Raw genomic sequence first — 26,246 nt, forward strand, 5'->3', positions numbered from 1 at the left:
GATTAATGTACAAAACTACTCTTCCAAGCCAAGCATCTCTCTTTCAGCACCTATAGACTAGAAATGACATTACAGTCCCTCCAATCCAGCACACATGGTGTTGTGTTCAATAGAGCCCCTGGACCATCCTTCTTGTGTTCCATCTCACTCTGTAATAAGCTGGTGCACGAATTGGTTCGTTGTCCCATTGGAAGCACCTAAGTAGCACTACTGCACAGGGACTGAACCCACAGTTCCCTGATATAAATGCTACACAGACCCTTTGTACCATGGAAGCATTTCACGCAATAAGATTTATAGTGTAACGATCCAAATCATGACCCATTATTTTAGAAAATGGTAATAAAAGTCATCCTTGAAATGACAGACTTGGATCCATTCTTAGTCTCTTGCTTCCTATACTGATGGGTTGCTGAGTGTCATCGAAACAGCACGGATTCCAGGGGTGAAAAAGTGTCATCCCAGGGTTGCCATCTGGGCAATCTTTGATTGGCCTGTCTGGTTTTATGGATTTGCTAGTTACGAAAATAAATAAATAAGTCTGCTGGATTTTATGTGGGTTTAAAGATTATGGCAATGCAACAGGCTACCAAATGTTAAAAGTGTGCAGTTGAAGCTATGCTGTTTCCCCTTCCACAGTTGAAGTAATAACAGATCAAAACTGTTGACAATAGAGCAGCCGCTAGCCCACCAACGTACATAAGCGCACCACGCATGTGTGTGAGAGGGGGTTTGAGTCACACGAGAGTGAGGAGATGCGCAATATTCTCTCTTATCTGTGTGTGTTGTGTCTCTAGATGCTGTAAGTGGTGGGTGAGGGTAGGAGGGTATGGTGAAGTTACCTTGTGGTTAGGATGTCAGCAGGCTTAACTTGTCATGGGTGGGGAAGGCGGGCAGTTTTTTGTGCATATCAAAGGTGGTAACCTTACAACCATGTCATTGACAGTCCTGAAAAGAAGTTTCATGTAATGCTCATTGAACAGAAGGGTAATTGGGACTACAGGATGGGTTCTTGGAAAAGAATATTACGGCAGCTACAGTTATTTATTTTATCTTATTTTCTTCATGTGCAGAGTTCAGCACATTGTGTATTCACTTCATGGATGCTTCACTTGTACTCTCTTACGCTACTGTCCACTTACAGCATCCATTTGTGTTTGCTTATTTATTTATTTTACACAGAAATACAAAGGTGTAAACAAGAAGTTAAAATGGAATCCCTGAAAAACACTATCTCTGTACCCCAGCATGAAAATAAGCAAGAGCATTATGTCCAGAGCCTGCCTTCATTGAACTTTACAGGATTTCTTTTTAAATCCATAAATTTGAAATTTCTATTTTGTACTGCAGATGCATCCCTACACAGCTACAATAACCAGCACTATTGTTTATTTATGCCAATAAGAGATTTAATGTAATTACGATCTAAAAATAATACCAGTTACTGTCATAACTGAAGAAAAATTATTAGCATATATGAATTGCAATATTCAATATAAATCTAAACCAACTTTGAAATTCCTAGTCATTATTTTGCTGCGGTTTCTCTCATATTAAAATTTGCTAGTGCTCATGTAAACCAGAGATTAGATTTACATTCTAGGTTGAATAGTCTCCTAGTTACTCTATATGCACATTCCTGTAAATAAACCATGAAACCATTGTTGTTAACTAGAGCATTATCTCCCAATAATTTGACTTGAAACTATATTTTTAGTACAGGCAGTCCCCGGGTTATGTACAAGATAGGGACTGTAGGTTTGTTCTTAAGTTGAACCTGTATGAAAGTCGGAACTGGCATCCAGATTCAGCCACTGCTGAAACTGACCAGCGGCTGACTACAGGAAGCCCGAGGCAGAGTTGCTCTGCCCTGGGGTTCCTGGAATCAGCCACTGATCAGTTTCAACAGGCTGACTCTGGACGCCAGTTCTTACATACAGATTCAACTTAAGAACCTCAGGCGTCCCCAAGTCAGCCGCTGCTGAAACTGATCAGCGTCTGATTCCAGGAAGCCCGGGGCAGAGCAACTCTGCCTCGGGCTTTCTGTAATCAGCGCTAGTCAGTTTCAGCAGCGGCTGACTTGGGGATGCCTGAGGCAGAGCAGCTGGGGTGCTGCTGGGTTGCTCCAGTAGCGCCGCTCCTCGGTGCTACTGGACCAACTCAGCAGCACCCCAGCTGCTCTGCCCCAGGCGTCCTGATTCAGCCGCTGCTGAAACTGACCAGAAGCGGCTGAATCAGGACGCCTGGGGCAGAGCAGCTGGGGTGCTGCCGGGTTGGTCCAGTAGCGCCCAGAGCGGCACTACGGGACCAACCGGCAGCGCCCCAGCTGCGCTACCACAGGCGTCCGGAGAAAAGCCTGGTCTGCTGGCGGGGGGGGGGGGGGGCACTAGCTACACCCCCTGTCCCCCCAGGAGACCAGGGAGATGCGGGCGGCGGACCGAGACGCACCGCGGTCCCGCCGCCCGGGTCCTCTGCGGCTTTGCTCCGCGTCTCCCTGGTCTGCTGGAGAGCAGCAGACCAGGGAGACGCGGAGCAAAGCCGCGGAGCATGGAGGCAGCAGGACAGCCCAGACGCGCCGCGGCTGTCCTGCTGCCCGCGTGCTCCGTGGCTTTGCTCAGCGTCTCCCTGGTCTGCTGGGGAGGCTCCCCCCACCCGAGCAGACCAGGGAGACGCGGAGCAGCTTTTCTCGCCCCGGAGGACGCGGGCGGCGGGACCGTGGTGCGTCTGGGCGTCCCGCCGCTCCTGTCCTCCAGGGCGAGAAAAACCCCATTCGTAACTGCAGATCCGACTTAAGTCGGATCCGCGTAACTCGGGGACTGCCTGTATGTGAAATAAACAGAGAAATTCTCCTGAAGGGTCTTAGCTTAGTTTAAATTTGTTTAGGACATCCAATGTTTGTGAAGTATTAGAGATGGACTCTTCATGAAAAAAAAAAAAAAAAAAACCCTCCCGTTGTTCTGAACACTCCTTTTGACTTTTTTACTTCACTTCAACCATTGCTCATTCGACTGAAAATTCATTCCCCTGGACTTGAAATTCACCCTGGTAAATTCAGGACAAATTTTATTTGATAAAGCAATATATCCTCAATTAAGCCCCCACAATTATAGAAATACACACAAATGTTTTGACTCGTTAAATGAACATGGGACATTTCAGGTGTTCCAATTATTTGATATTAGGCCCTCAAATGAAAATCCAGGACTATTCTCAGAAAAGCAATTTCATATGCTCACATTGGTCATGAGAAAGTAATAATGTTTGTTTCATTACTGAATTATTGTGTTCATACAAGCATCCTAGAGGTGAAAGCAATTTATCCCATTAGCAATTTTCTAAGACTAGCGGGAACAAACAGAGACATTCATTTTCCAAAAGTGTGTCTGCCCAATATCTGAAATCCCAGCCACAAAAAGGTGTCAAGTCAGGCACACAAAAAACTCATTAGTTACCTCTCAATTTTTTTTTTTTTTTTTACATTCAGCCTGTCTGTTTTTCAACATTTCTACAGCTGTTAGTGAAATAGCCAAACTGTGTTCAAATACAGACTTGTCCATGGCTTAAAAGTGATTTATTTTGAATTTTCATGGCAGTAAATTATAGTATGGGTGCTGAAGTAATCAAGTAATATTTCAGAAATTAAAATTTCATAAGGACGGTAGACATTCAATCAGAGAGACTCTAATGTAATGATTTGTGTTTATCCTAGTTGGAAGTGTAATTAGCTGAATCAAAACTAATAATCATGGCCATTCATAAATTGCATTTAGATATTTGAGAATTTTGTTTCATATTTTCCAAAATAACTACTTCTATTCCCTCAAGTTCATCATTTCATATGGTACAGATGCAACCCCAGAGGTCAAAATTTTGCATAATAAAACCATTACAGCTTTATAAAAACATGGCTAAAAGAATGTGGCTTCAATTAGTTACAAATGGTAAGTATAGTAAATCAATCTTTAAATCAGACAGGTATTTTGCTGCAAGACCTTATATTACCTGTTATGTGATAAGGAAACAAAGCAAACTATTTTGTCCCTTCCATACTTTTCACCACTGCCTGCTCTGATAACTATTGACCTATTTTAGGACCAGCTTTTGTTCCAGAGCTGAGCATTTTTATATAGCAAGTGACTTAAGTGCCTAAACATGGACTTAACACAGTTTAATTTTAAGCTGCTTATTTTTTAAAATCTTGCCCCTTCCTTCCGCAATTTAAAAGAGACATTAAAGAAGAAAAAGTTACAGGTTTGTCTGCTGTTTGAGGAAATTTTCTACCCTGATTCTGCAAATCCTGCTGCTTACACTCACACAAAGGCAGTTATAATATGTCAGAGCCTTAAATATTAAACTGTATTTCCACTAATTAATTGAAAATATATTTCCCTTTCCCTTTAATGTTATAATGAATACTTTTTGGAAACTTTGAACAGAATGTTTTTATAAAATGTTGAAAATGTTGACTGAAAAAACCCTTAAGTATTTTAGTTGGCATTTTTCAAAACTTAAATAGTCTCTTAAAATGAGAAACAGGCACCTGAAGATAGTCTCTTTCTATGGCAGTTTAGTAGGTAATAATGTGAATCCCTTCTGTGCAAATAAATTAGGATCACTAACCCACTGGGTTCAAAATAACTTTTTATTGAAAATAAAAACATAAGAGTCACTTCTTCTTACAGCTAGGCACAAGCTTATTTTTGTTCATTCTAGCGCGGCAGGGGATAAATTTGCATCCAAGCAATGTAATGGAATGAAGGCCAACTATTTACTAAGTACTTACCAGGGCAGGATAATGGGAGAAACTGCAAAAAGACTAGGGCAACAAAGATGTCCTTTATTTGAGAGAAAAATGAGAAGAGTGATTTCTTGTAAACTAAATATCTCAGAGCCAAAACAGGAAATTTCCTCCATCCATCAGTCCAGTTTCCCAGCATTGCTGCAGGAATGCACTAGCAATCACACCAGCAGAAGACAGCCCATGGTATTTTAACTTCTGTCAAACAAGTCCTAGAAAACCTAACAAGACATAAGGGATTCCAAACATCCACCGACCTGTTTCTCAATAGGAGAAGATTAATGGCATGTAGCGAGAATGAAGACACTGCACTGCCTGGCACCAGGAAACAGAGCACTCATGAGTGACAGTATAGTAATTCAATATAAAGAGGCAAGATATTTCTGGGATCTTAAGGAGATGCTTCTCTTTGGATATCAATGAAATCAGCAACCATATTTACAGTTATGAAAATGAGAGCTGTTCATGTAAAAGGGGTGCATTCACAAGTAAAGACAGTTGCAATGTAAATGCTAGGAAGGTGAATGGAAGCTGTGGTCTTCTTTCAGAGGGCCAAATCCGCCTACCCTTCATCCCTTGAGAAATCCCACCAAAGGTGACGGGTGCAGGTTTGAAACTTTAGTTAGGCTATTATACAATTAAAACAAGTCAAAGTAATCTTGATCTTCAAATAAGTATAAATGTATCAAAATAACCTCAAGCAGATTAAGATTGCTCTGAGTAAGCCTTGCATTCAGTCACCATTTCATATTTCAGTTGTGCAATCACATTTCTAAGATGGTATATTAATTTTATAATGTTGAGAACAGAGAACTTTTGATTTATTTCAGCCACCAGGTAGATGCAGGGCTGGATTCACATGTTACATTTTCCTAAACACAGGTTTTTGGGAACAGTCCTGCCTACAGCGGACCTTCATGTTCCACAGAGCTTTAGAGAGGTAAGGCACCCCTAAAATGCCAGTGCCCCAAGGTATGTGCCTATTGTGCCTAACTGGATATCTAGCCTAGCATTGCCAAATTTCTAACTGCAGAAAACCAAACATTTTTGCCCTGCTTCCTACCTTACCCCTTTCCTTGAGGTCCCACCCCAGACCTGCCTCTTCTCTGAAGCCCTGCCTCTCACTCTGATCCTCCCTTTCTCTGGACTAGGGGAGGGTATTGAGGGCTCTAGGGCGAGGCCAGGGAGGAGGGATTTAGGGTGCAGAAGAAGGGTCTAGGCTGGATCAGAGGGGGGAGGGCTCTGGTGTGGGAATGAGGGATTCGGGCCGAAAAAGGGTGCTCAGAGATAGGTCTGGGGATTGAGGTATGTGGAGGGGTGGGCTCCAGGCAGGAGTTTGAGTGAGAGAGGTGACTGCAAGCTGGGACAGGGAGCTGGGGTGTAGGCAGGCCCACCGATACGAGGCATGGTACAAAGGGAACAGCGGCCCTGGGTCCTGGCAATTCAAAGGGGCCCAGGGCTGTTGGTCACCACTACTGCTAGTGTGGCAGAAGGGGTGGCCAGAGCCTTGGGCCCTTTAAATACCCACCAGAGCAATGCGCTACACACAGCACTCTGGATAGCATAGATGGCTGGCTGCCCTAGCCCCCCACCCCTTCTGCCGAAGGCCCTACCCCTTCCAAGAGCACGAAGTTGTCCCCCACCCCACCACCCAGGAACCCGTAGAGGCTGTCGGCACTCCTTGGTGTAGGAGGGGGTGCTAGGCCATGGCAGCATTTACACAGCATTTCCACAGCTCTCAGGAAGTGGCCTCCAGGTCCCTGAAGCCTCTAGGCATATTTGGTACCAGGAAGTCTCTGCATACTACCCTCATGCCTGCAGGCACCACCCCTGCAACTCCCATTGGTTGCACAGTTCCTGGCCAATGGGAGCTGCAGAGCCAGCACACAGCCTGAGGAAGAGTGAGGAACCTGCTGTGCCTAGAGGCTGCAAGGGCCTGGCAGCTAGTTCTGGAAGCTGCACAGAGCCAAGGAAGACAGAGCTCCCACTGAATAGACTTTTAATGGCCCAGCTGACTGGATTCACCAGGATCTCTTTTCAACTGGGTGTTCTGGCAAAAAAAAAAAAAAACAAACAAACAAAAAAAAAAAAACACACAGACTTCTGGCAACACTTTAGACCTGCTGATGGGGGCAGGGGGCAAAGTGGCAATTGCCCTGAGGCCCGACAATAAAGGGGTCTGCTGCTGCAGTACAGCGGCCAGAGCCCCAGGTCCTTTAAATCACTGCTAGAGCACCACATAGCACATTCTAGGGAGAACTAAGGGCTAACGGGTGGTAACACAGTGCTCTCCAGGCAGTGTTAAGGGTTGCCTAGCTCCAGTACCACCTCTTCTGCCTGAGGTCCAACCCCTTCTGGTGGCATGGAGCATGGCTCTTCACCTCACCCAGGTGCCTGGCGAGGATGTTGGTCCCACAACAACCCTTTACATTGCCCTGGGTAGATGAAAGTTGCTATGCCCTAATTATTTTACCACAACAAATAGGGCTAATAACCAATTAGCCTCTTGACTAGAATAAATAAGGAGCTAACCCTACAAACATACACTAAATAGGGTACAAAGAACTAAATAGGGTACAAAGAACTATGTTCAGCAGTAAATAATATCTTTTCACTTTCACACATTCTTTGCTGTTGATTTTCTCTATTTTTCGTAAACAGGATTTGGAGGGGATATATTCAAAATATTTTAAAAGGGCCAGATTGTAAAGTCCCTAATCAGTTTTTATTCCATCCTTACTCACTGACATTTCTGAGATATCTTTTTAGGATTTGGTCAAAATACCTCTTATTACTAAAATGACATTATCTAGCTAAAAATATGACGGTGATAAAACACACGTAACTGAAACACCCACTCCAAAACATCTCCCTGAGAAACAGATTTAGTTATTTCTCTAAAAATAAAACCTTTTAACCCACAAGTGGTGCTTTTTTTAAAATATACCTCTTGCCAGGAAAGTAAACAGCCAGAACAAAATTACACAGCAGTTTTACAAAGTCACAGAAACCTTTACATCCTAACCTCCTATCAGAGACTCTTCAATATTCATTTTAGTGTAAATCATTTTAAGAGCCACTTAAACAGTATAAGCTTGTCCAAGCTCTTTAACCTTGGTTAAAATAAACAACTTAAAGACAGTCAAGGTGAAACCCTTGTTAAGCAATATTGTTTTGCTAGTGGCTAACTGTAGATTATATTTGAATAGATTTGCTAGAGGCTAATTTTAGAAATTGTGGTAACCCCATGTCACTTTGTGTTCAGTTGTCATTCATCCTTAATTGACTCGCAAAACAAACTTAATTAAAACCGGTTTTGAGTAAATCTTCACTTGTTTACATTATATTTATAATTAATGTCAATCTCACCCCTTTTCTCTTTACTTTCTCTATTTTACTGTTCTTTATGGTTTTTATACAAGAGGTATGGCTGGGAAAGGTGGAGCACCTGGCTGTCTAGCTGCCTCACACCACTGCAGAGGTACAAAACCCTCATTGCATAGCATGTCTGAGAATCTGGCCCTACATGTTTGCTCACAGATTATGGATTTTCAGATCCATCGTCAGAGGAAATTCTCTTCTTTGTAGCGGTCATCTCTTGGAAATATTCTCTCTCAAGTACTACAAGATCCTAGAAAGAGAGGAGCAGAGCTGCTCACACCTAATCAATATACTTTCCCTTCCAATTTTGTCTCTGACAGAATGGACTAAGACAGCAGTGTTAAAGTGCCAGTCGTGAGAGAGAAAGGTAGGGCTATTTAAAATGCCTGTGTCTTTGTAAGAAGGCTTGAAATGGCATCAATTCATTCTCTTTAAAGTAAGAAGCAAATTTCCATTAGTGGTCTTAGACTAAAGCATTTACCGCATAGTCTATTCTAAATGATAACCAGTTCCATTGATCAATACTGTGATTAGCATGGGTACCTCAGACATATCACAATCAAGATCATATTGGCATATTGGTCTGATTACCTGTAACAGGAGTTGTGCCCATACAGAAACAGCACCTTCAATACTTTATTTAGAATATGTCACCCTATTTGCACACCTTTACACAGTAATGGATTATTGTTGTTATATAGGTATGCATTCTGGATGAAGATGTATATTAGAGAAAATTTTCCCCTGCATGTAATTAACTCAGAATTGCAGAGGCAATAAATGTGAGATAATTAATTAAATTTGTAAGGAATGTGTAAGTATTCAATTAGCATTTGACAAGAGTGCTTTAGAAAGGAAGTTATAACCTTCCAAAATATCAATTAGGAATTATTAAGCAATAAATTGTTATTTTATGATCTTGCTACACTGCCTTTGTTAAATGCCATTTAGAAGATTGCCATCTTCTCAGCCAAGTCTTCAAAAATTGCAAGCATTAGATTTTCTGTTGTGAAGTTGTACAATGTTACCCATAAATACAGGAGAAAGAGGTGTGTTTTGTTTGTTTACTAAGACAGGCTAAAGATTTGGAGAGTTTGTTTGGGTGACCATTGAAAGTTCACATGATTCCCTAAATCTGTAAATTTAAAAAAGTTCCCTGCTTCTCATCATCCTAACTTCTTTCCTCCCCTTTCCATTCATGTTTCTGTAACAGTATCTCTTCCACCCAATAGTACCACTTCCCTTCCTTGTGTGCTCCCTCTTTCCCCCCCCCAACATTTGCTCTGACTGAATTCTACTTTTCAACCCATGTCATGACCCAATCAGCACACGGTAGCAGTCCATGTGACATCCATACCTGTAGTGCATATATTGTGTGGATACAGTCTGCATAACACAAGGAGCTGCTTATGTAGCTCATAATGGTGAATAGTTTGAGAACCACTGGCATATGCCAGTGGCTCTCAACCAGGAACATGTGTATACCTGGGGGCATACAGAGGTCTTCTGGGGGTACATAAACTCATCTAGATATTTGCCTATTTAATAGCAGGCTACATAAAAAGCACTTGCTTTAGTAAGTGCAGACTAAACTTTTATACAGTCATTTTTTTACACTGCTCTATTCACTATACAGTGAACTGTAAGTCAATGTTTACAATCCAGTTCTCCATTTAATAAATACACAGTAAAAGATGAGAAAAAACAATTTTTCGGGACTAGCATATGGTGACCCTTGTAATTTTATGTCTTTTTTCTCAAGTCATAAGTGAGGTGAAACATGGCAATACAGGGGGAAAAAAGCATCAGACTTCTGAAAGGAGTTCAGTCATTTGAAAAGGTTGAGAACCATGGGTTTATGCCATTGAAAATCATCTCTGTGTATCTTGACAGCTAGCATCATTGTCCTACCAGGACACCACTGTTAGTCTCCCTCTATTCTTCAATATCTCTTCCGTAGAGAAAGATCTGAGAAAGGTTTCATGTGTTCCAGTGGCAGCTTGAAGGACTGCTCTATCCTCACCACCACCACCACCAGCACACAGGGTCCTGTTCCCCCTGTGAAGGCAATTTCTCTGCTGGCCCTACCATTCAAATTCTTGCAGCCAGGAAACTCCCTGTCTAATTTAAATCTCTCTCTGAAACCACTTGTTGCTCTTTTTGATTGCTGATGCCCTGGAGTGCTGCTAACTCTGCCCTTTTCTAGAATCGGAGATGGAAGAAGAGAAAAGTTGTGCCTGTCAAGGATAGGGTGGAAGCTGCAAAACAAGGATTATACTCTAATCACAATTTTAGTCACTTTTGAAGGGTATGTACAATCAAGTATAACAGGAGTTAACTGATTGGTAGTTAGGTCACATTAGCTAAAATATTTGCACATTAGCCCACATACTACATTTGACATTTGTTCCTGAAATAAATTTTTGTGGAATATTTGGACTAAGACGTGCAAATGTGTTTAGTTGAAAACAAAAGGAAGTAATCCCTAATGGCAAAAATACCTGTGTAACTAAACAATAACTGCTCTCTGACTGTGTTCCTATGAGCAAGGCATCTCCTTGTCTATGCCAATCAATTTTTTTGTAAGTTTCATCAGGAACCACTCAACAGTCTATAAATCCAGTAACAAAAACTGATTCATGCATGTTACCTCCTATGTCTGCCCCATCTGCCTTGTGAATTGTTAGGCTTACACAGTAAGTAATATGTTAACCTTTAAGCTATACATTTCAGATGAAACATGGAGAAAACCTGGAAAAATAAATGCTTCTTTAAACTAGAGAATGTAAAGCCTTGCACAGGGAATAACTATCACAGGATGTCAGTTTGTTGGCCCAGTAATTGCTTTGGGAATGATCCCTTAAAATGAAGCAAAACTATAAATATATTGGTGAAGACATCTAACGGGGTCAGCTCTTGAGTTCACTTCTGCTGATGACGGACAATATGATCCTTGTTACTCACCTGCATATCACTCAAAAGAAATATGCTAATAGCACCAGGTAAAAATAAGGTAGCTAATGGGATACAATATCTAGTTAACACACCAAATCCAGTAAAATAAGAGAATTAAATCTTAAAACTCTCAAGTGAGCCAGAGTAGATCTGCAGTTGCTAAAATATGTTCACCATTTCTGTTATCTGACCTGACTATCTTTTTCCTGTACCTCTATTAACAACAGTATTGTTGAGAAACTGTTTGTTTTTGCCTATGGGGGGGACTGTGAAAACTATCAAGAACATCATCTCCTCATTAACAGAGTCACAAATTTCATTCTCTCTTCATTCTAGTCAAAGACACTGTCTTGCACAACGTGTGAGAAAAGGTGGTGTCACTGACATTCACAGAATGTCACTTCAGAAAAAGCTGGTGATTCTTTGACTGAAAAATAGAAACAAAGCTGGAGCATGGATCATGAGACAACGTCACTATATTGTCTCATTAGCTTCCAACTGTGCAATTTTGTTCATATTGCAAATCTGTTTAGCAGCATATTAATCATAGGGAAACAGAGTGGGAAAGTCTCTTCTAAACTGCTGATATGCCTGCATCAGCAAGGGTGGGGGGACTCGGGAGAGAATATTTCCTAAAGACTGGCAGACAGCAGTGTACTTTCCAGAGTCCCTTAAAAATCACATCACAAGTGCTGGGTAAAGCCAGTGGTTTACCAGAGAAAACAGAAGTAGACAAAAATGGAAACAAGCAGATGATTTCAGCAATATCCTATAACAGTAAGGTCTGCATGTTATAGTATTTCCTTTCATCTGTTTTAAATATGTTACCTTCAGTGTCTTTTTTATCTTGCAGTATGGGAAACAACACAGGAGGACACAAGTGGCCTTCTCTAGATTCTCTTTCTTTATATAATGGGCCATAACTTATCTGCTCTTGATTTTCCCCTTTCCAGTTGCTCTGTCTTTCTCCAGCTACCAAAGACCTCCATGGTCTGTTCAGATAAACTGGAGATCAGCCAGATTTTGTAGTGGCCAGCTACATATCCTTTTCCTCAGACACATCCATTGTGCTGGGGGGCTGGAAATGGAGTGGCATGAGTCAAATGGTGGCACTACACCTCCCAAGGATTTGTTGGGAGGAAATATTTATGTGTCTGGATCCACTGACTGAGGAGATGCTTTAAGACAGCAGTATCAAAAAAAGAAGCCAGAACATTGGAGAACAAAGGCCTAAAAATTCATTTTACACTAGCTTAATTTAAGATCTTCCTATACTGTGATTCCTTTTAGCATTTGCATATATCCCGCCATGTATTAGATACCTTATCATCCAAATAAAATGCAAGTCTTCACTGCAGATAATACTCTTACCTCTGTATTTTCCCAACCCTCTGCCCCACCACACACAGAAATCTCTAACACAAGTTTGGTGGTGCTTTAATGCTAAGATTGCTGACCTCTAGGGACTGTAGGCTAAAACTTGAGTGCTGTTAGTCCTCCGATATCTTCAACAATGTGCATCCAGAAAGACAGACAAGTTCTCTCACAATTCACCAGGAAAAGAATCATTAGAGTAACTCATAGGGTTGCCAGGTATCCGGTTTTGAACCGGACAGTCCAGTATTTGAACTTTCTGTTCAGGAAACAAATTGAGAAAATATAAATAAGAAAATATAAATGTCCGGTATTTTCTAAATAAGATGTAATGTAGATTGTGATGTAATGTCAAGTATGTCCGGTATTTTTGTTGAAACCATCTGGCAACCCTAATACAGCTCTCTGTAGCACAAAGAACTATGGGATATGCCCTAAGAAATCCCACTGACCCTCTCAGGTTATTGCAGCACCAGCAATGACATTTCATTTGGGTATGGCTAAGTAGCATGGCCGTTCGTATCTAAGCTGGGGTGTGCCAATCCCAGGAGTGCTCTGCCCCAGCTGTTAATCATCAGTAACCCTTGAGAGTGTGTCTGTTGGGTTTTACCTCCAAAGCACAGTTAGAATCATGTTCCATGTGTAGCTCTGACAATCAAAATTTGAGTTCTTAGAATGGGTGTTTTCTTCAAGTCACTTCTTTCCCATCTGCTTAACACAGGCACTACTAAACATATAGTATACCTAAACTGGTATACCTAGACTTTAGCAAGGCATTTGATATGGTATCGCATGATATTCTTATCAATAAACTAGGCAAATACAACTTACATGGGGCTACTATAAGGTGGGTGCATAACTGGCTGGATAACCGTTCTCAGAGAGTAGTTATTAATGGTTCACAATCATGCTAGAAATATATAACAAGTGGGGTTCCACAGGGGTCTGTTTTGGGACTGGTTCTGTTCAATATCTTCGTCAACTATTTAGATATCGGCATGGAGAGTACGCTTATTATGTTTGCAGATGATACCACACTGGGAGGGGTTGCAATTGCTTTGGAGGATAGGTTCATAATTCAAAATGATCTGGACAAATTGGAGAAATGGTCTGAAGTAAACAGGATGAAGTTTAATGAAGACAAATGCAAAGTGCTCCACTTAGGAAGGAACAATCCATTTCAAACATACAGAATGGAAAGCAACTGTCTAGGAAGGAGTATGGCAGAAAGGGATCTAGGAGTTATAGTGGGCCACAAGCTAAATATGAGTCAAGAGTGTCACACTGCTGCAAAAAAAAAAAAAAAAAAAAAAAAAAAAAAAAGAGCAAACATGATTCTGGGACGCATTAACAGGTGTGTTGTGAGCAAGACACAAGACGTCATTCTTCTGCCCTACTCTGAGCTGATTAGACCTCAGTTGGAGTATTGGGTCCAGTTCTGGGCACCACATTTTAAGAAAGATGTGGAGAAATTGGAGAAGGTCCAGAGAAGAGCAACAAGAATGATTAAGGGTCTACAGAACATGACCCATGAAAGAAGACTGAACGAACTTGGCTTGTTTAGCATGGAAAAGAGAAGATTGCGAGGGGACATGATAGTGGTTTTCAGATATCTAAAAGGTTGTCACAAGGAGGAAGGAGAAAAATTGTTCTTCCTGTCCTCTGAGGTTAGAGCAAGAAGCAATGGACTAAAACTGCAGCAAGGGAGGCTTAGGTTGGACACTAGAAAAAAGTTCCTAACTGTCAGGGTGGTTAAACACTGGAATAAATTGCCCAGGGAGGTTGTGGAATCTCCATCTCTGGAGATATTTAAGAGTAGGTTAGATAAATGTTGGAATGGTCTAGACAGTACTGGGTCCTGCCATGAGGTTAGGGGACTGGACTCAATGACCTCTTGAGGTCCCTTCCAGTCCTAATAGTCTATAATATGTTGAACATTGTGGCAGGTTCTGAGTTCTGCATGTGTTTTGCAGCTAAAGCTAGAATTCCTTGGGTTTCATTAGTCTTAACCTTCACTGATATTATTACTGTTTGCTGACCTGGTCATGATTCATATTCTACTTACTAAATTTGTGAATGATGGGGTTCAAAACGTTAAAAGGAATACAGAATCAATAAATACTGAAAAGACATTTTCAAATGAGTAAAGGAAAGCCCTATTTTCAGCAGAACTTCTTGAAAACTAAGAAAAAATTAACTGTATCCTTGACCTCAGCATCTTGTGTCAAGAATAACAACACTAATGAAGAAGTCTTGTAAAAGACAAGAGTACAGGATAAAAAAAATTGATTTTATGCTTTCACTTTAAGCAAAGAGTTTGAAAACGTTGAAGCTTTTGCCATTTAGAGAATTCAGGGACATTGCCAAGTGACTTAGAGAAGCTGGAGGATTAGCCACAAGCTTGTTATTTTTGTTATTGCAAAGCAATTTGTTTTTGTTCTTGCTGTTAAGAAAAAAACTTCAAAAACCATTATCGAGAAGTACAATGAGAATTCAGAAGGCCAGGAGATTCCCATGCTGCCAGTAAAAGTCAAACCCAGTGACTGTCAATTGAGAGACATCCCTTCTTGTTGCCATTTGTCGATGAGGAAACAAACCTTTGAAGTGGCTGTAAACCACTTATTCACATCGGTAAACTGTTACTCACATGTGAAGCGCCACTGACTTCAGTAGAACAATGAATGTGAATAACTGTTCAACAATGTAAGTAATAGGTTCAGAAACTGTCATGACAAATGTTTACCATGTACTACTCATTCTTTACCTCTATTATTTGGCAAATAGAGATCAACAAATATTACTCAGTGTTATCTTATGCACTATGAAACACTGTTGGGGTTTTTATGCATAATTACATGGTGCAGAATGATGGTAAACTGTTACGATAGGCTACTATTTTAGACATTTTTTGGCAATAGTCTTCATAAATAGTACTGTGTTCAATTTATCCTATGTCTATTAACATTAAACTATCCTAAGTTTATTAGCATTCTAATGTGGGATTACATATATGCTGTTTTTCTCTTTCATCTATATCAAAAAATGTTGATCCCTAGTTAAAGCACGTCTATAGCTAGCCAGTATTTTGCAGTGGCAGCATGAGATGGGTCCCTATTTTACAGATATAAACTATTACAAGCCTTTTAGCTTCTTGGCTTGGCTCATCATGTGAGGAGAAACACAGAAATGATGACAGAAAAGTAGGCCACTTCCAACATTTCATCATTGTCAGCAGGAGTGGCAATGAGGTAAAAGGAATCTCCACATCACAGTTAATGATTCACAAGCTCGGTATCTATAGAGCCAAATCCCATCTTTACATATAACAGTTTCAATACAAACCTTCTCAACTGAAACCAGTGGAGTTACTCCAGCATCACACTGGTTCAAAAGAGCACATCATCTTTTCCAGAATATTTTAATAGTCTGTACTGCCATTTTCTTAAGGGACTGTATGAAAGTGAACACTGAGGAACCTACAACTGCACTTAGTCTGTTTGCTAATAGAGACAATATAAATGGTTCAAATACAATATTTGACTGTGAAAGTATGCCTTGATGACATGCCATTCAAAGAATGTTTGCATTATGAACTAGACAACCAAATTGAACAGAGGTTTATATTAGGTTAAATGCCACAGAAATCACACAAGGGATAAAAATAACCCAAAGCTAAGGTTTCCTGTGTTATCAATAGAAGGTGTCATACTTTTTAAGTCATATACAGAAAAAAGTAGAATAGGGTTACCAACCTTCCTAGGTTGTCCTGGAGTCTCCTGGAATTAAAGATTAATCTTCATGTGTTGATATCTCCAGGAATATGTCCAACCAAAACTGGCAACCCTAGAATAGAATGATAATAGTAATAAACCCTACAGTGGTAGGAAAAAAGCAAATGCCTTTATTAGATTTAAAACTTATGAGTATTGGAAAAGAGACCTACAAAAAAATACTGTCACTTTAACGGATTGTTGAAAAAATTTTTTGTATTGATATTTAAAAATATATAGGCTGTAGTTTTATTAGTTTTTGGTCAGTTGTCATCTGTTCAAGCGAAGTCTTGCAGGCAATAGCAAGCCATACCATTCTGACCTTTTCAAAATTTGAAAATTTTAGTTGCTGGCCATTCTTACCCCTTCCTCCCTGCCTGTAGCCCTAATATTCTGTGAGCAAAAGAAATATGGAATGGTCACCTATTCAAAACAAATAAATTGTAAAGGTCAAAGTAGTAAAAAAAGATTGGGGCTGTCATTTGCAAACAATACAGGGCATAATGATTATGTGGTATTACTCAGATGACAGAGAATGTAATGGAAATAGAAAATGGTAGAACTTGAATCCATTTTCATATTGGTGATTTTAGAAAATACCAATTTTAGTCCAAATTCAAGAGCATGCTTAGGGACCTGCTGTCCACAAGGGAATAGCTTAACTGGAGTTAATGAAGTACTCGTGCTTACAATTGGGCACATGCCTAAGTATCTTACTATATGAGAGTCTTAATTATTATCTTATTGAAATTCTATTCCTCCTCTGTGGTTCCTGTTGGTGGTGGCATTGTATCTGGTATACAAGATTTAAAAACAAACAAACAAACAAACAAACAAAAAAAAACACACAACCCTGCATGCCCTAATGTAGTCACATAAAGCCCTGGAATAAGAGTGGAAATGTAGATCTAAAAATAAATAGTATCTGTTTATTTCCTTCAGAACTAAGATTTTTTTCCCCACCAAATTAGAACACAGTTATAATTCATCAGCAATCTCAAAATAACTAAAGTAAAATAAGAACTTGTAGGAATTTCTGATAAATACCCCCAGGCCTAATAAAAATCAATCATAGTTCCTTCATCTCCAATTATAAAGAAATAGGCTTCCTACAATAAGACATTTAAAGAGAACAAACATTGAATGGGATGTCAGCTCATCTTCATATGTAAAAGGAAAATAGATATAGATTAATAAAGTTACTTTCTAAATTAAAATGTGGATTATGAAAGAAGGGAGACCCAACAAGTATGGATAAAACCACTTTGCAGTTCTTTGAAAACATTGTGAAAGATATGACAGATAGTAAGCTAGATCAAATGGATCTCAAAAGAATTTGTCTCCAAGTTCTACCTTCTTGACACAACTTTCTTTTGCTTTACTAATGTTATATGAGTGCATAAGCATGTGTTGATGTCTCTTTACCAGGCAGGAAGGCTGTTTAGGATTGTCAATTAACTATTTTTATGCATGCATACATCAAAGAATAACTTTAAGCTTAAAAATTAGATCACGAGGAACATAAAAAGATTTCCATATCACTCAAAGTTCTGCAAACAGAGGAATAACAGTTATAATCAATGGGAAAATATTCAATAAAAATAAAGCATGTGTGCACTATAATTTGTTCTTGGTTCATAAAATCCCATCCTCTGACTGAACTCATTCTCAGAGGGCATAAATTGAATCTTAGAATTAATGTGTATTGGGCTTTTTCAGGGTTGCTTTGCATTCTTAATAGAGAGAGAAATATTTGTATTGTAAGCCAAACTCAGTCAACTTCAGATTTGACATTTCCATATCTCTTCATTAACCCCTTGTGCAAAAATTTAGCAAACCTTGACAAAAAAAAAAAAAAATGTGGAAACTGCTAGAAGACTGATGAATCTTTAGCCTCACTAACAGCCTTCCGCTTGTGGGTCCCTCCCACCTGAAGATACATTTATCATTGTGGATATATTCATAACTTCTAGGGATAACAATCAAATATCATAATTGGACCGTCTCATGGCTTCATTCATCTCAAATTATCTAATGTAAGAAAGGACTGGCTATAGTTCTTTTTGATGGATAGAGTAGATGGGGTGAGGAGTATAGTGAAACTCCCCCCTTGGAGTTTTAGGCTTTGTTAAATCTCCTCTGAAGTTTCAATTGTTTATGCCATATTTTACTTTCTCGTCTGAATTATTCTGAAGTGATCTTGGCACTAATAATTGTGTACTGCATTCCACCACAGAGGTGCATGCATTTCAGTAACATACAAAGCAATTATATATCATGCATGCAAGCTTGCACACAAAGAAATCACCCTGGAATTTTTTTCCCAGATAAAAAGCTGTGTAAACTAGTAGTATACAGTAGGTACTATTAGCAAACAGTAACGAATTTATGAGGCTTCCCTAAAAGTGTCTCTGAAGTGATATGTGTTTGCTGGAGTCTGAATCTCTGGTGAACAACATGCTATATCTCTAATAAAAGGTCAATAATTTGTTCTATGGGGCTCACATAGCATCCATCTGGAAACAGAATGTATTACACTCAGGTGTACATAATAGAAAAAATATACTGTGGATTAAATATCCTGGGGGGATTGTACTATCAAAACTCAGTTTTAAGGTCAAATAACATTTGATTACAACACTTAGAGGATTGCCCTGATTTCTAAGTAAAATGAAAGAGTGAAGAAACCTCAGTGGATCCCATATATTTTAATATGGTCTTAACATACAAACATAAGTTAGAAGTATAAATTCTTGTTTATAGCTTTATTCTCAGCTCTCATGCTTTTCATAACTCATTTGAGAAATTTGTGGCCCTAATGGGGGATGAACAAGTCTAACTTGATCCATATCCTAAGTTGCAAAAGTAATATGAAAAGGTCACATAATGGAAACAAATCGTGGTGTCTGAACCTCGTATAAGGTTATAAACGTAGCCTCGTCAAACCCATTCCAATCAGAGGACAACATACCATAGGCAGATACACAGATCACTAATCAATGTGTTTGGTTTTTTAGTCCTTTGTTTTTAAATGATGAGTTTGGTATATTAAACGCAGCTTCACAACCTATTTTGTTTGGCTTAGTAGAAAATGACATGAATAAGAGCGTTCAATGACCAAAAAAGCTGCAATGCAGTAAGGACCAAATTCTACCAACATAATAAGAGTCAGTTTTTCTGGCTTTTGTACACCTGACAAGGGGGAGTTTAGAATGTTGTGGAATTAGAGAGTCATAGGGCTGGAAGAGACCTCAGGAGGTCATCAAGTCCAGCCCCCTGCCCAAAGCAGGACCAACCCCACCTAAATAATCCCAGCCAGGGCTTTGTGAAGCCAAGACTCAAAAAACCTCTAGGGATTGAGATTCTACCGCTTCCCTAGGTAACCCATTCCAGTGCTTTACCAACCTCCTAATAAAAGAGTTTTTCCTAATATCCAACTTCAAGCTTCCACACGAGACCATTACTCCTTGTTCTGCCATCCATCACTATTGAGAACAGCTTCTCTCCATCTTCTTCGGAACTTCCCTTTAGAAAGTTGAAGGCTGCTATCAAAGCCTCCCTCACTCTTCTCTTCTGCAGACTAAATAAGCCCAAATCCTTCAGCTTCTCCTAAGTCAAGTGCTAAAGCCCCTTAATCATTTTGGTTGCCCTCTGCTGGACCCTCTCCAATGCGTCCACATCCTTTCTGTAGTGGGACACCAAGAACTGGATGCAATATTCCAAATGTGGCCTCATTAATGCTGAATAAAGGGGAATATCACTTCTCTAGATCTGCTGGCAATGCTCTTCCTAATGCACCATTAGCCTTCTTGGATACAATGGCACACTGTTGACGCATATCCTGATTCTCACCCACTGTAATTCCCACATCCTTTTCTGCTGAACTGCTATTTAGCCAGCCGGTCCCCAACCTGTAACAATGCTTGGGATTCTTCCATCCCTAGTGCAGGACTCTGCCCTTGTCCTTGTTGAACCTCATCAGATTTCTTTTGGCCCAATTCTCTAATCTGTCTAGATCACTTTGGACCCTATCCCTGCTCTCCAGCGTTATCTACCTCTCCCCCTAGCTTAGTGCATAACACAGTTACCAGTGTACATTGGGCAGAGAATTTTATAGGAATTATGTAAATATCATTACTGAAAAGCATGCACATTCTCTGGCACAAATATCTGTAATATTGTAAATGTTAAGGACCAATCAAGTTATCACTGGTATGCACTAAACATGGCTTTTGGATTACATAGCTCTTAACTTGGACTTCATAATTGAAAGCTGAGATTTTCATAGTTGCCAAGAGAGTTAGATATGCACTTCTCATTAGTTTCTAATTAGCATTGAGAACCCCATCTAAAATTGTTATTATAAGTAACATAAAAGAACTACCGGTATGTAAAATTAACTTCCTATTCGGAAACCTCTTTGTACATTAAAACAATTTTCCCACTATGTTTGTGGACTGTCTCAAAAGGGGCCAAAAATCACAGGACAAAAACAATTTTATAGGCTCTAATAAATGAAGCTGCACTTTGCCCTAGAACAGGGGTGGGAAACATTTTTTGGGACAGGGGCCACTGACCCACAGGAAAAAAAAAAAATCAGTCGGAAGCCGCAAACAATTGAGAAGCAAAAACTCCCCTAGCCCCTCACTGATGTGACCCCACACCGAGAAGGAGAAAGACTCCCCCACATTCTTCTCCCATACCAGAGTTTGGGGGGCAGCCTAGTAGATTTTGCATGCTCCAGCCTTGCAGTAGAGCAGTAGGGGCACTGAAGCATCAGCATGGTCTCCCCAAGGCTGGGGTGGGCCCTGAGCCTAAGGGACCAGTTCCAGGCAAGCCAGAGGCCACATCCAGCTCCCAGGCCTGAGATTTCCCACCTCTGCTCTAGAAGTAATGAACTCAATATTTTTAAAGTATGATATGGTAGTTAGGGCTCTTTCTACACATGTGGGTGAGTGCAGGATTCCTGAAATAACACTAAGAATTATTTTAACAGGAAAATGGCAAAGCAGGATCAGTAATGTGGTAGTCAGTGCTTAATTCATTCTGGCAGAGATCAGAGCAGTCAAGAGAAGGAAGAGCAGTGTTGTGAGGGCCCATCAAATATCCATGATATTCATATTGGACATATTCTCTGCCCATGAAAAGTCTTGCTAACAAAAATTCACTTCTAGAAATTCCCTTGGGAGCAAAAAATAAAGAGGTCATGGATACAAAAGCAAATGTTTAACTATGTTTGAATAAATCCCTATAACTTTTTTTTCCAGCATTAGAACAATGAATGCGACTCCGGACTACTAATCTATGTAGGTAGTAGCTGATGGGAATTACATCCTTGAAGCAGGTGACAAGCCAGGCAAAAGGACCAGGGGAGCAGAGTATTGTCTGATTAGGGCTCAAGTACCAGCATCAGTTATTCACCAGCTGTCTCAACAGCTTCATCAAGATGATTATAGAGGAGACTAATTAATAAACTTCACAGGTGAGAGTTTAGGAGGCAAAGGACCCAATAACCATAGTCACTTTTTGGAATTGGTCTAAGAAGGATCTGAACCATTTCATGTTGTTTTTGGTCACCCTACAGTTTGTCAGAGGTGGGAACAGGAGTATTTCGTGATGAACAGTATCAAAAAGAGTTACAAATTTTTGTTAAAAATAATATAGGTCCGTCTACACTGACAACTTCTAAGCTAGCAGGCACTTATAAGGAGAATGTGCTCATGCCATTTTATTTTTCACATGTACTATAATCAAAAGTTTGCTGAAAACTTTGTGCTTTCTGATACCTTTCTTCTCACCCATGTGGACGTACATAGCCATTTAGATGCTCTCTATAGTAGGACTGATGGCTTACACTGAAGCAACTCTGCAGTGACGACCACTGGGACTATGTTTTAAATGCCTCTATGCTTATATTTACATATTTTCCATTTATACATTTTTTGAAGTGAACAAACTATTTATGCTGGCCTGGTGTCATTTTTACACTATTATTTGTCTAAATTACTGAAGTTTAGATATCAGCCTGTAACAAATCTGATCTCTATATCTCCAAGCTTTGGTGAGGTTCAGATCCAGATGCAAACTTTGTGACTGAAACCTATCTTTGTTTAATTTAATTGCATAGCCTTATTCAAAACTTGGTATGTCCTGTTTTGGCCCTTCCCCCAATATGGACAGACATTATCAAGGCAGTGAACCAAACTAAATCCTATATATTAAAGGAAACCACTTCAAGCCAGGTGGTATAATAGCACCTCCCTGCATCCCTAGTTCCAGAATCTATAGATCCGCTGCCAGCAAATGGAAATCTGACGACTGAATAAAGTATCTATGTCTCTATGGGCCTCTAAACTTACTCCCATTGCAGATGGAAGCAGGAAATGAGGCAGACTAACAGTTGTATTTCCAGTCCATAGATACATTCCAATTGATTCAATGTCAATTTGCCATTTACTTCTGCAGGTGCAAGAGCACATCCTAACACTGTGAATAAGCAACTTGATTTTTTTAAGCTTTTCTAAACCAAGACCATAAACCTTTTCAGGTTAGCTCACTCTCAGACTCTCCAGACTAAATATGAGAAGATCTTGGCCTATGTAAGTAATGTGCAATTAGCATTTAAATCTACTGTGCCTCTGAAAATTGTGCAGTCCAAGTACCCTGCATTTTACAATGCCCAGGAGATCAACCTTCAGAAAGTAAAGGTCATCAGTTTATATTTGCAAATCAACACACACACAGCTTTAGGTACCAATTTTCAGAACATTAGATGCCACTTGAATGCATGGATCCACTCACTATAAATTGTAGGTCTAAAAAATTGAAAATAAGGCTTTTGTCACTACCATTTACTAAAATTCTTTACATTCGACGGTGTACTTTGAAAACAGATGGAAAACATTACTTACAATTAAACTTATTTCTATATTCAGAGAAAGTAAGGGGATTGCTTTACTTTTTCCTCCACAATAAACTTACATTTATTTCATAATAATCTGCATGAAGTCCTTAAAACAGACTTTCATTAAGAACCTCAAGTGATATTTCTTTATTATTATCCTTAGTATTTTCCAACTTTGCCTTTGATCCTTTTGTATTCCAGTAATGCCAAATGTTTAAATCCTTACAGAATTCAACAGTTAAGAAAAAAGATTTAGCTTAACAAAAATGCTAACACTCTTCCTCCATAAATCTATGCTTTCATGATTAGAGATGAAAGAAAAACCTGTATTTTTAAAAGAAATAAAATATGATTAAAGATCAGTATGTGACTCAATGATGAAAAGGAAATTATTCCCTAACTGTTTCAAAATAGTATGAAAATAGATAATTTAGAATAATTGCTTTAACAATTGTCTCATTGTAAGGCAGTAATGTTTTAAAGTAATTTAAAATATATCAATTTTTGACTTTTCAGAAAGGTAAAAGGCAATCGATATGAACCACAATTTAGAAAACATTTCTGCTCCAATAATGAAATTAACACAAATTATTTGTTATAGTACTGACAGACATATGTGCAAAGAGCTCATATTGTGAACAATGTACCATCCTCTGCAGCATTCAGAACAGTTTTAATAATTGCCAGTAAATTCACCACCTCTAAAAGTCTTTTCTTTATCTACGAAATGCTAAAGTGCAAGTTTCCAAACATTGCTCTTCTAGTGACGCTTAAACCTAATCTCCAGAGAATAATGTTCAATCACTATGCTCTTTCAATCCTTGAGTTTTCTTCTGAGACTGCCAACAAGGATGGTGGCAAAAATACATTGTTACAAAGTTGGATATACAGAAATCACCTTGGACTAAAAAGCCTTTAATTGTTCATGCAGCTTTTAAAGGGACAAAGGCCACAAGATAAAGGTGGATTTAAAGGATTATATTTGCACCACCTTTGCAGATAATTTACATTTCAACACAAAATAAAACAGTTGCTTGGCATTCAGTTATTTGAGGGGATAGGTCATAGGGAAGTTAATTGCTGAATAGGTCATAGAAAAGTTAAATTGTGGAAAAAGATTTCACAATTAAGTGGGCAGAACCAAGTGACATCATGTTCTGTAGTAGGTGCCTAATTCTCTTTGACTAGTATCATTCAGGGTGGTCTGCAAAGGATGTGTTATGCTCTCCCATCCTTTCTCCTTTATTTATGATGTCCTTGAAGATTTACTGGGTCTTTAACTCCGTTAATGTTTGTTTTTCTTCCTTTAAATCATTGCTTTCAGGTGGGATTTTCTCCCAGGGCAGCCTGCATACTGAACCCCTTATCCCAGCCCCACCTGAGAGCAATGATTTAAATGAAGAAAAACAAATATTAATTGAGTTAACGATCCAGGTAAATCTTTAGTAAAGTATAACTGTCCCTGCTAGCAGTCCACTCCCTTTCAATATTACAAAGAACAATCACATTCCAGGCACATCCCATTGTTCTGGTACAATGAACCTCTTACCTTGCTTTAAGTCATTATAATAGGAAGCTGCATACCAAATTTGGTAGCCCTAGTACTTACTATTTAGGAGGAGTTCATGAATAAATGGATGGACAGATTCACTCACAGGCAGACATATTCTTTCAAATATATAGTAGATAATGTTGCAAAGGTGAGAGCTTGGTATTTTTGCTTTTTTCACCTACAATAGCCTTAGCCACATTGAAAAAAACACACACACATGCATGCAAGCCAGAATAGGCAGGACTGCTGTAGACACCATTAAGGTTGCCAGGTATCTGGTATCGAACCAGACAGTCCATTATTTTCACCTCCTGTCTGGTAAAAAAATTCAGAAAATACCAGACACTTAAAATGTCTGGTATTTTCTGATTTTTTCCTGGCCAGGAGGTGAAAATCCCAGGCTCTCCAGATCAATATGGAGGCAGCCTGGCAACGCTAGTGCTTAACAAGGAGCTGTCCATCCCAGCGCAGGGAGGCAAGATGGCAGGCGGTCACTGGCAGCCTATTACAGTGAAAAAGCCTCAGCACGTGGTTTTTAAAGGGGCCATGGTGGTTGATTTTTTTTTCTTAACTACTTTTTCCTGGCGTGCTTTTTTTTCCTTGTTTGGTATTTTTTCTGAAACCATCTGGCAAACCTAACATGATTTGTACAACAGCTGCCTGAAGCTGGGAAAGGCGCATGGGTTCAGAGCCTTTCCACATCTGCATAGAAAATAGATTTTTATTCTGTCCTGTTCTTAGAGTGACACACAAAATTAGCTACAATACTTCAGAAATGCAATACAGTATAACAATATAATACAAGAGTCTGGCTAATAATTTAGGGAGGTATTGTTAAAAGTCAGGGAAGTGTCAATCCCAGTGAAGATCAGTGGGAGTTGGTCACCTACCTGCCCTTTTTGTCTCTGAAAATTTTCTCCATACCATTGAAACATACTTACTCCTGGTGTCTGCCATTCTGTAAACTTTACAGAATGGCAGACACGTGTAAACTAACAATCCATTGGAGAATGTCTATGGACCTACCTGCTTTTTGTTATGTTAGTATTAGAAGACAAGCAGACACTCACCACCACAGAATTTGGTGAGAGATAAATATTTTACAAGAGATCACAAAAAACTGCTCTGAGGTCTTGCTATGAAAATTTAGTATAAAAGATTAGGCCCTTTTGTAAAAATAATAGAAAGTCACTGGCAAAATGACAATGGAGCTATCAGCGTGGAGGCGATAATTCAGACACTGACTAAAACTGAAATGGGTCAGGAAAGAATAGAGAATAAGGGCAGGAATAAGCCTGATTCATATCTGGATAAAACAAAGTATTACTTAGCACAGCTGGAAATAGACTTTGATGTAAGATTACAGAAAGTGCAAGGAGAGGTTGAAGCTTTGAACGTTACCCTGCAGTTAGCAGTAATGGAGGGTGAAATGAGCGCTATCTATATGGGTTTCTACCCCTTTGTAATCAAGAATTATTGGTTGGCTGTCTCCTCAAAAAGTCATGCTTCCTG

The 26,246-nt window shown here is 39.5% G+C and overlaps 1 long non-coding RNA gene across 1 annotated transcript in view; it reads right to left on the bottom strand.

Moving 5' to 3' along the window:
• Window positions 1-26,246, bottom strand: part of LOC142830593 (uncharacterized) — a 65,353-nt gene that overhangs the window by 27,334 nt on the left and 11,773 nt on the right. The window contains exon 2 of the long non-coding RNA XR_012905970.1: window positions 16,261-16,351. This is a non-coding gene — a long non-coding RNA (uncharacterized LOC142830593). The remainder of the gene's footprint in view (window positions 1-16,260; window positions 16,352-26,246) is intronic.

Source organism: Pelodiscus sinensis, chromosome 9 (assembly GCF_049634645.1).
Source record: "Pelodiscus sinensis isolate JC-2024 chromosome 9, ASM4963464v1, whole genome shotgun sequence".
NCBI lineage: Eukaryota > Metazoa > Chordata > Testudines > Trionychidae > Pelodiscus > Pelodiscus sinensis.